The sequence below is a fragment of the Arachis ipaensis genome, chromosome B07, assembly GCF_000816755.2.
Source record: "Arachis ipaensis cultivar K30076 chromosome B07, Araip1.1, whole genome shotgun sequence".
NCBI classification, from domain to species: Eukaryota; Viridiplantae; Streptophyta; class Magnoliopsida; order Fabales; family Fabaceae; genus Arachis; species Arachis ipaensis.
Window position 1 is genome coordinate 110,227,319 of NC_029791.2, and position 11,642 is coordinate 110,238,960.

Consider the following 11,642-nt stretch of genomic DNA (forward strand, 5'->3'; position numbering starts at 1 on the left):
TTACTTGGCGTTTAAATTAAAAGGTCCGACGTATATTAACAAATGTCCCAAAGAATAAGGTTGCTTAGTAAACTTAGAGTTATAATGTAACAATGCAAAGAACTAATACAAATAGTTTTAAATAAAGAATTAAAAAATATACATATCAAGGTAGAAGCGGGAACATGGAACCAGCTTCGCCTCTGACATTAGCTATGTGGAGATAACTGAAGCTACATGACACACTCAGTTTATAAAACAGCGGGTACAAAAAAATAGCTTCATGCAAATTCTTTACGCTTCTGTTTTCGAGCAGGATGCTTCCATCATGACATGACTTTGGAAAAAAGTCGAGTGGCTACAACAGAGTTTTGCGAGGATGCAAATTCATATCCAATTTTTTGTCAGGTGCAGAAGAAGAGGATTAAAGCGAAATAAAGGACAATAACGAAAATATAAATAATGCGTATTAAGGGTTCCGCAGATAATATTACATTTCACTTAGTACTTATTTTACAGTCAATCTTAAACAAAGGCCACGAAGTGAAATACATTGCATAAAAAAGAATATGAAATTTGGTTGTTTACACATATGTATTCAAATAGGAAAAAGTTATTGCCAATACTCATTGATAATTTGATTTCTAATTGTTGGTTCCAATAATGTCCGCATTGAAGATGGCATCTCTGGAAATGAGGTGAATAGCAAAGTCTTGATAGGACAATCTCCCTAGAAGGCGTACCCGTCTGCCCGGTTTAGTCAGTTAAGCATATGAGGTCCTCGTCCATGAAAAATTTAGGAATGTCATGAATTTTTAAATCGGTGAGTGTGAAGAGAGCCTTCCATCTAAAAGAATGGTCTTCACCCTTCCGAATACTAAAAATAGATAAGGCATAGTGATCATGATCACGTGGATAGGATGCAAAATATATACTATTCCCATACTTCATCAAAGTTTGGCATTCCGACCTGAATATTTCTGGTACAGGTAAGATTGAAACTTTGTGAGTTAGCACTATAAATTACAACGAATTCTGCTGTCCTAAGTTGTTCCCCAAAAAGGTTTATCCAGACTATATCCCCATCACTTGCCACGTACTCTGAACTAAGTTTGTGGATCTTTCCTTGGCATTTAACTATTTTGCTCCAATTTTTTTCTCCAAAAGAATATATAATATATGTAAGGATTTCATCTAGGAAAGTATCCTTAAAACCATGAAAAATAAAATAGTGTCGGCTACCGGGATAAAATGCAAATGCGAATATAGAAACTTGCATTGCGAAAGAAAAATTATTTGGCTGGGAAACAATTCTCTTTGAATCGGACATGTTCCAAACGATGAATCGGACTTGTTCCAAAAGAATAGCGACCGATTTTAGAGACTGAAAAAATTGGTTGCTAATAGCGACTGATTTAGTGACCAATATAAAATTTCTAGGACCAGAAAAAAATTGGTCACTAAATTATATTCAGTGACTGATTTTAGCGACCGATAAGTTTAATATACAACCAGAATAAAGTTGGTTGCTAAATCGGTCGCTATTTTTTAATTTATGACCGAATTAGCAACCAAAACAAGAGAAGAAATGCCTTTGGGATTTTTTGTCATAAAATCGGTCACATTTTTTTAATTTAGCGACCGATTTTGCAACCAATAGAGAAAGGGTGAAATTTTGTTTGGTCGCTAATTCGGTCGCTAAGACAATGGTCACTAAATCGGTTCCTAATTGTTAAGATAGCAACCAATTTTGGCGACCAACAAAATTGGTCACTAATAGCAACCGAATTAGCGACCGATAAGTTTATTATACAACTAGAATAAAGTTGGTCGCTAAATCGGTCGCTATTTTTTAATTTAGCGACCAAATTAGAAACCAAAATAAGAGAAGTAATGTCTTTGGGATTTTCGATCACAAAATCGGTCACTATTTTTTAATTTAGCGACCAATTTTGCAACTGATAGAGAAATAGGGTAAAAAATTGTTTGGTTGCTAATTCGATCACTAAAACAATGGTTGCTAAATCGTTCACTAATTTAAATAAAATAATATAGTTACTGAAATACCCTCTCAAACCTTAAATTCACCCACACCATTCTTATCTCCTCCAAACAATTACTAAGTTAACCGCTGGAAGCACAACACCATCTTCTTCGTCGCAGCGCCGTCTTCGTCGTCTTCTGATTACAGTGCCATCTCCTGAGGTCTTGTTGCCGTCATCTTCTGAGATCTCGGCATCATCGCCTTCATCTTTGAGATCTCGGCGGCGTTGGCCTCATCTGAGTTTGCAAATCGTCTCATCACCGTCCAGATCTGACTTTCTCATTGTCATGCCGTTCTTTTCTCACCGTCGCCTCTTCTGGTCGTGCCGCCTCCACTGTTTACTCTTTTGTTGCAGATTGTCGCCTTGCTATCTAGGTCCACCGTTGCTCCTTGTCGCATAGTTCATTTCTCACCGCCACCTCCTCTGGTAACTTCTTCTCTGGCAACAACAACAACAACAACAATCTCTCCGATAACTTCTTCTCAAACTAATTTATTTGATATTCTGAAGCCTCAAATACATTCATTGATTTGATTTGCTTATACTCCAAGGTTGCTTTCTGATTTCGAATCACTTCCATTTCTTTCTTTTGTTGAAGATTCAGATTTCAGAGGCAACCACCATCACCACGAAAGTCCCAAGGTACGCACCCACAAGTACTTCGATTTCGATAAACCTTTGTTTTTCTTTTCAGTTATTAGCTCCTCATTTCAATTCAATTCAATTCAATTCATTCCATTTTGAATGTTTTGCAGGCCTCCACCTTGCGCCCTTTGACGTGCATTCGCAACACCCTTGACGCCGCTATGTGCCTCCAGGTATGTTTTTGCTTTTTCACCTTTTATTTTTTAATTATTATTGTTTCTTGTTGTTGTGAAACTAAGAATTGTTGCAGTTTTTGGTTGGTTACAAAACTTCCCTTGTTAAGAAGTTGAAAGGCATAACAAGCCTGAGGTTGAGCTTAAGTATGCTTCTCTTACATCTATATTTCACTTTCACACGCTGGTTCTTATTGCTGATCTTTATATTCGAATGTCAGCTTCAGAAAAACACAATATATATTAACATGTTTTAATCATTGATTAATTATTGTCCACATTTTTTAAAATCATAATTGTCACTGTCTTGTTTATTATTTCTTTTATCAAAGTGTATTTTGTAATGGTAGTTTCATTTTTATATTAAATGGTGAATTGTGGATATCAAAATATGGAGGGGAAACTCACAAGAAGATAGTTGGAATAATAGTAGGAAGCATAGTTGCTAAAATTTCTGGAATGATAATGATATTGGCCTGTTGTTACGTATTCAGAAAAAGAAGAAAGAAGTTAGAAGGTAATTGCTTAAATGTTAAAATACATTAATTTTCTCTTATGTGATGATACTGTTAAATGGTCATGTTCATTTTACTTAATAATTTACTCTCTTTAAGTTGTTGTTTGTCATAATTTTCTTTTCTTTAAATAATAAATCATGTTATAACTTATAAGAAGATATGAGATTGTTGTTTCATCTGATCAAGAACAAATGAGTGTAAGTAGGTTGTTATTACATTTTGGTGAAAGAGATTCTGAATCATTTAAAAGAACATTGACATTGTAGCTTGTGCTTCTTTATTCATCTTGGTCAAAATTGATTATGATTCCTACATATGCAGGCATTGGTTGAGTCATTGGACTTTATAATTGACACAGCATCTGGTAATCACCCTTTTGATCCTTACATGTTTCTTCTAAAAACATGTGGTGTCTTAGTCTTAGTTGGGGCTCCAAGTGAAATCAAAATTAAGCCCAGGAAGCCTTATTGGTGGTATGTTGCTTCTGAATTATGGAAAAAGAAATTGTTGTAATGACAAGCATTAATTTATATTGAAGCAATGAAACTTTAAATGTGCATTATTTATGGTTTACAGGGATGAGAAGCATTTTCGGAAGTGCTACAGGAGGCATGAAAGATACCCAAGAGATGATTGATTTGTGTGCTGAAAAGGAGATTTATCCAAATATAGAAGTGATTCCCATTGAATATGCTAATGAAGCTTTTGAAAGGATCATAAACAAAGATGTCAAGTATAGGTATGTGATAGACATTGAAATTTTCCTCAAGTAACAATGATAAACCAGCAGAATAATTAAAGTTCAGGACTGTTATGTATTTAGAGTTGAATAGTTTCTTATTAGTAATTAATGAGTAGAGTGAGAAATTTCAAATTCTGAATGCTACAGAAGAGAATAATAGTTGCTAAATTGGAAAAGTAAACATTTATTTAATATACATTAGAACTTAGAACAGGTCTAAAACAAAAGATTAAGTAGTTTCAAAATTTCACATTAGAACTTAGAATATAATTGGTATGAACCAATTCTTTGAAAAGCTTAAACTATTTTTTTTTTTGTGACTAGAGCTTAAACTATTATGTTAAGTTGCTTGTAATAGTTTGGAACATCTGTGCATTTGCTATAGTTTGTAATACTTTCATGTATTTAGTGAATATTATTTTTTAATGTTCTTGTGATGCATTTCATTTGATCTTGATATATTGTTTTACAGCAAAAGGGGTTGTCATCATTGCTGTATGAGGATTGTAAGAACCGACTTAACCGCTTTAATAAAATAATAATTTAATCGTCCAAAATAGGTTTGAAAATATAGAAATCATATTTCGAAAATAAAAAGGTGAAATTTGATTTCAATGAATTTTTCTGAGTGGAAAATGTATCTGTTGCAAAAAATTGTTGTAAAAATACGTACCGGAGCTTAAACCGGCAGTACCGGCTCTAGTCTGTCCGCTATCGTATTTTGAGAAAATTAAGATTTTTGAAAGTTGATTTATTGTTTTGAAAGCACAAAAATAATTTAGAATCGAAAGCCGGGTACTAATCTTAAAGGTTTTCGCAAACGGGTTGGACTAAGCCTAAACCAAGCCCAAGGCCCAACATATATATGCTCATTAAATGAGCATTTCAGCTCATTTCCTCCCTAAATTAAAGAAGAGGGCGCAGCTTGAGAGAGAAGAGAGGTGACGGTTGGTCACTATTCACTCCTCTCTCCGGTGACCATAACTTGAGTTACGGAGCTCCGATTGACGAGCGGTTTGTGACCACACGTTGCTCTTGCCGAGCCCGTCATTTCTAGCTAAGTTTTGTAGGTAAGATCTCTAAAATCGCACTCTAGTTTTTAGCCCTATCATTTTCTCATTTTTGAGTTTTGTTTTTTAGTAGATTTTGTGATTTTGTTTGTATAGGGGTGATCTAGCATTGGAATATTATTGAATTTTGTCCCTAATCTCGTTGGGTAAGGTAAGGTCTCACTAAACCCTTGTGTTTAGTTATTTTTGTGAACCTTAGGTTTGATGTTTGTATGTTATGTGATGTTAGATTGAGTTTTGGTATTTGTTGGAGTTGGTTTGAGGCTTTGGATCGAGCTTGGTGGTTTTGTTTTTGTGTTTGGTGCATTTTGGGAATCGGCCAAGGTATAGTTTTAGTTTTCTTTAGGTAATATATAATGTTTCTGGACTCTTAGGCTAGTTGACCCTAAGATAGTATTGAATGATGTTGGTGTGTGATTAATTATATGTATGTGAATTTATGTTTGATGATGAAGAGAATGATATGGAGTGTGGTAATATGTGATATATGCATTATGATAATAAAATGATGAGTAATAGTGTTGTTTATGATTATGATGATTTTGATGAATTATGATGGTTATTGTTGATGTTTGGTGTTGAATGTTGATGAGAATTTGTAGTGTGTAGTGGTGGTGTTGTTGAATGATGAGAAGTATGAGGTTTGGTATCATATTGAGGAGTTTTCGGATAGGGAATGAGAATGAATTGAATGATTAGGTGTGGAAATGTTTGGGATATGATTGAGAAATAATGGTAAATGTGTGGTATTGTTTTGGTAACGAATTATGGTTGTAAATGTTTTGGTTTGATTTTGAGTTTTGGAAAAATAGAGAACCCTGTGAAATTTGGTAAAAATCTGTTCTTAATGAACTTTGGCGAATCATAACTTGAGCCTCGGTTTAAATAATTAATTGGGTTTTATTTTAAATTAAATATGGTTTCAAGAGCTTTAAATTCATATAAAGTTTGTAGAAAACGGAGTTTTGTAGAGGAAGTTATGAGCTTTTAAAGTTTGGTGTTTAAAAAATTGAAATTCTACAGCATTTAATTTCTGGGTCTGATGCAGCATGCGTACGCAACCACCTGCACGCGACGTGACCAACCCTTTCGAGTTTGGTATCTCGCGTACGCGAGCAAAGGAAAATGCACCCACGCATACGCGTGACCTTTTCATAATGCACTCCCACGCGTACGCGTGACCCCTGCTTTGCTGAAAGTGTGTTTTCTTCACTTTTAAGGGTTCTCTAGGTTTCCAAACTTCTTTAACTTCTCCTTATGACTAGTGGATAGTAATTAGGCCCTAAGACTAGTATAGAGGGGTTTAAGTTTGAGATTAATAGATTTATATATGGGTTTTAGAAGACGCTGACTTAGGCTTTGGAGGGTTTGTGGATGAGAGTAGTAAATGTGGTATGGTGAGTTATTTCTTTGACGAGACTTCAATATTTAGCATGAGTCATATTTGAGGAACTTGAGGATTGATAATGGATCATGAGAGAGGAATTTGAAAACGAATGACTATGGTTAATAGAATGAGTATGAACGGAAGTGTGCTATGAGCAGTGGCCTCTGAGATGGATTATGTTATTGTGACATGAATTGTTCTCCATCGTAGGGACTGTGGCAATCTCCTGCCTATGTTCGGATGTGAGGGTTGTGGCAGTCTCCCGCTCACATGACATGCATTGATTTGGAAGGTCGCTATGCGCCTTTGGCAAAGGCTGTGGCAGTCTCCCGCTTTTCTGAGGTAGCGGTGCCGGCGTAGGGGCCGAGGCAGTCTCCCGTCTACATTGAGATGTGAGGGTTGTCACAGTCTCCCACTCACATAACCTTTCTGCTGCCAGAGTGAACTCGGGCACTATAACCCGAAAGAGTGTCCCGGGCACTATATCCATGGGTCAATAGTGTGCAGGACACTATATCCCTAGTGTGGCAGATTCTTTGCTGCAAGAGTGAGTAGGGCACTATATCCCTGGTCGTGACAGAAAGGCAACATTTCCAGAGATGTGTCAGGATGGCATTTTGAACCGACAATGATATCATGAGCCAAATAGGATAGACATTCATCATATGCATCTTCTATATGCTTTCTTGCTTTGATTACTTGAGTTTTTCCAGTTTGAATAACATGCTAAAGTAATAGTGAGCAGGGCACTATAACCCTGGTCATGGCAGAAAGGCCACATCCCGAGGATGTGTCGGGTTGGCATTTTGAACCGACAAGTGATATCACGAGCCAAATAGGATAGACATTCATCATATGCATCTTCTATATGCTTTCTTGCTTTGATTACTTGAGTTTTTCCAGTTTGAATAACATGCCTAAATGCTAGTTGGACTACCTGCTGTATATGTATATTACTTGTGTTTTTCTTGGTTGCATTAAATGTGTTTTACTGGCGTTGAGGAGGATCGGGAGGCGGTGGGGATGGGATCGTACGGAGGTTAGGTTGGCGAAGGCTGTGGGATACAGCGGTGTGACTAGTATTAGTTAGAATATCCACTAAGTTTAGATAATCCTGTTTATAGTTTATGGTTTAATTTATTTATTTTCGTTAAGCTTGAATATCTGATATCTGTGTGAAGTTCTAGGATTGTCTTTGGCGTCCCGAAATCTTACATCTTATATATTGGGCACTGTTACCATACTGAGAACCTCCGGTTCTCATACCATATATTTTTGTTGCTTTTCAGATGCAGGTCGCAACCCATCTCGGTGAGTTTTGTGAATATGGTGACAGAGCGGAGGATATGGTCTTTCATATGCTTTATTCTACTTTACTTTTGTGGTAGTATTCTCTCATATTTTTATTTTTAGACTTTATGGCCTTAGATGCTTGATTTGAGAGATAAGCTGTATAAGCTGTTTTAAACTTCCGAAACTCTTATATTCCTGTTTGACTAGCTAGCCTAAACTCCGCAGGCTGTGACTAGTCCTCTTTTTGGTATTTCATACTTATATATATATATATATATCTTATTAATTCAATTATTACCTTGTGTATCCTGGAGCTATCTACAAGGTTTTATATATATTATGTTTTGATCTATCAGTGCCTACATTATTACCTTATGTATCCTGGGGCTATCTACAAGGTTTTATATATATTATGTTTGATTTGTCCGTGCCTACGCATTTAGTTGTCGGCTGTGAACGCTACGCATTTTGTAATTCCGCTTTATGCGACTTTGAGATCTACTCCTTCATCGGGCTTCTAGAATTATTATCTCTTTCTATATATATTATTGTATAAGCCTTAGACTTATCGTGACCTCTGATTAAACTTTGCTTTACGGCATGAGTAAGGCTTAGGGTAATTAGGGTGTTACAAGGATCCTGTGATCATAGAAAGACGTGGTGTCCTTGAAAGAGGCTCGAGTTATACTGGAATGTACAAGCTGAGATAGATGTAGTTGCTTGTTCTAAGTAGATATTGAAGAGCAGAGTTATGTTGTTCATAAATTATTTTTACCATGTTTTAGTCAAAGTTGTGGATCATAAATTTGATGTATTTAGGAATTTTTAATATTTTAAATTCTATATTTTTATGTAGACATTGTGAATGTTTTTGGTATTATTTTGAAAAATTAGTCTATATTTGATTCTTTTTATATTTTCAGAAATATAATTATTTATGAAAATTAAGTTTTAGATAAGGAACAGCGACCAATTTAGATTTTTAGTTCCAAAATTAGCAACCAATTTAGCAACCAATTTTAGATTTTCAAATTAGGCATGGGTGACTAGTTTAGCGACCGATTTTATCGGCAACCGATTTAGCGACCGATTTAGTGGCGAAAAATTTGGTCACCATTTAGCGACCGATTATGTTAGCGACCGATTTAATGACCGATACTCTTTGGTAAGGGTTCGATGGCCTTGTTTAAAAATTGGTCGCTAATGATTAGCGACCGAAGTTGGTCGCTATTTTTTAATTAGCGACTAAGATTTTAGCAACCACCAGAAACAGTTGCTAAATCGGTCGCTATTCCGGTAATTTTTTGTAGTGTTTGGCTAATATATATAAAAGTATATATTTGGGTAATTTTTTCTCAACACGATTTTATCATCAAAAGTTTATTTACTTAAAAGCAATATTTTGTGGGTTTTGTTTTCAATTCTTATAGTTGAGAATTAATTGCAAAATTTATTCTCTCAAGTATTTTTGTTATCTTTCTCATCTTTTACCTTCTTGGTGTACAATAAATATCATATTGTTGAGTTCACATCACTTGTGACATGCTTATCTATATGGACATAAATGTTTAAATATTGATGGAGTTAAATCTTCCATAAACATCGTATAATATGTAAGGAAAATTTGTAGCAATGCTACGGCTTTGTTGAAAACTACCACATACATACTATACTTGTGTTCTATAAATGAAGAAAAATTTGTAACATTGTTTATTTATATAGAGTTTGAAACACGTGAGTTGCACTGGAAATGAAAAACAGTTTTACCCTAGTTTTATGAGGTTGAGAGAATTGTAAAGGTAATTGAAATATTTGAAATACTATTGTTCTAATAATTTTTACCATTGATGTTACGTACGAAAAATATACATAATATTTATTAATTAAAAATAATGATTGAAATTACTATAACAACAATATTTTAGTGTCAAAAATTTTCTATAAATTTATTTCGTCAAAATATTAATAAAATTTATATTAAATTATTTATAGCAAATTAGAAAATTTTTGGGTAAATTTTAAATCCATTATTACAGGGATCCAATATTACCAAGAAGAATTAAAAAATATGTTACTAAAATTAACAAAGATTATCAGTCTGTGTAACAAATCCTCAACCAGAAATGAATTTCAAAATTTATGTGTTACTAAATCTAAATATTAAAGTCCAATTTCTTCCTGATGTCACAAACAATAAAGTAATTACATTTTGAAATACCTAAGTTCTAACATATCTAAAGAAATTTAGATTCAGAATACTTAATAAATTACTATATTAAATTGAATATCGTCACAAATTATAAAAAATAATTAAAAGATTGAGTTTTTCTTTGTCATGTCAAAGAAAGAAAAAAGTAACATCTATGAAACAGGAAGTAAAAATTATTTTCTTATTTGCTAAGCAAAAAGAGTCATCACTACTATTGTCTGCATGTTTAGTGATGGATGTGATTGTATTAGCTGGGTAAGTCCCAAAGAATCCTTATTGAGCACCAATTACATTAAATGGAAAGATATAAAGAGTAGCGCCTTTACCTAAAAAGTGGTTAATTCTGACATATTCATTAGTAATACCTATTAGTTGAACCAAGTATATAAAATTAACACGGTTATAATATTCTAAAAAAATACAAAAATGTAGCAACAATTTAATTACATATGACAGTTTGTGATGGTTTTGTTATTTTAAAAAGTCAATATGAAAAATTTACTAAATTCGACTAACGAACAATAACCTAAAGCCAGCTTGACAAAATATGGTTAAACTACTTTTTGTAACGAATACTTGGAAAACAAATATATACGAAAATGATTAAAATATATATTACAGTATATATTTTCTACATAATTTTAATATAGAAAGCTGAAAACACAGTATTTATAGAAAAATGAATAAAATATTTATTACACTCAGTGCACTGTAATAGAAAAATTTTTAACCGAGCAAATATTTAAAATCCATGATTATTTAATGTATTAATGACCGTAATTTTTCTAAATTATTTTGTAAATTTTGATTATTCAGTATATATGTATAACAGAAATAAGTAATACTGTTTAATATAATTATTTAAATAACTTATTTGATCCTTGGAACATAATTATTGAACCTATTTTCCTACAAACTTCTTCACACCGGCTGACATGATGAAATTGATTTGATTTTTATTAGGATGTAACCATATAACTAAAATTGGTGGACAATAGGTCAATATATATAAAAATATATGTTTGGATAATTTTTTCTCAACATGATTTTATCATCAAAAGTTTATTTACTTAATTAAAAGCAATATTTTGTGATTTTTGGTTTCAATTGTTATAGTTGAGAATTGATTGCAAAATTTATTCTCTCAAGTACTTTTCGTTATCTTTCTCATCTTTTAATATCTTGGTGTTCAATAAATATCACATTGTTGAGTTCACATATCACTTGTGACATGCTTATCTATATGGACATGAATATTTAAATATTGATGGAGTTAAATCTTGACTTTTAGTCATGAGAAGATAGAACATGATAATAGCTTTTGTGACTTTTGCTTTCAATTCTTATGACTGAGAATTGATTACAAATTTTATTCTTTTAACTACACTTCTTCACCTTTTTCGTCTTTTTTACATATATGATCATTTTTTATTTCATAACTACCCTTCTTTATCTATTTGAGTACTTTTTTGTGACTTCTACTTCATCTTATTATTATTTTTGTTTAATTTTATAAACTTGTTTGCCTTTTATTATTATAGTTTATAATTGTTAGATATAACAATTACGTGTATATATATC

General features: G+C 33.1%; 1 long non-coding RNA gene across 2 annotated transcripts; it reads left to right on the forward strand.

Moving 5' to 3' along the window:
- On the forward strand, positions 2,143-8,102 carry LOC107607630. Of its 2 annotated transcripts, XR_002350355.1 has the most exons (8): positions 2,143-2,450; positions 2,623-2,666; positions 2,780-2,842; positions 3,682-3,833; positions 3,937-4,099; positions 4,575-5,172; positions 5,269-5,323; positions 7,849-8,102. It is a non-coding gene; the product is annotated as an uncharacterized LOC107607630 (long non-coding RNA). The 2 variants fall into 2 exon arrangements; XR_002350356.1 differs by lacking the exons at positions 4,575-5,172; positions 5,269-5,323.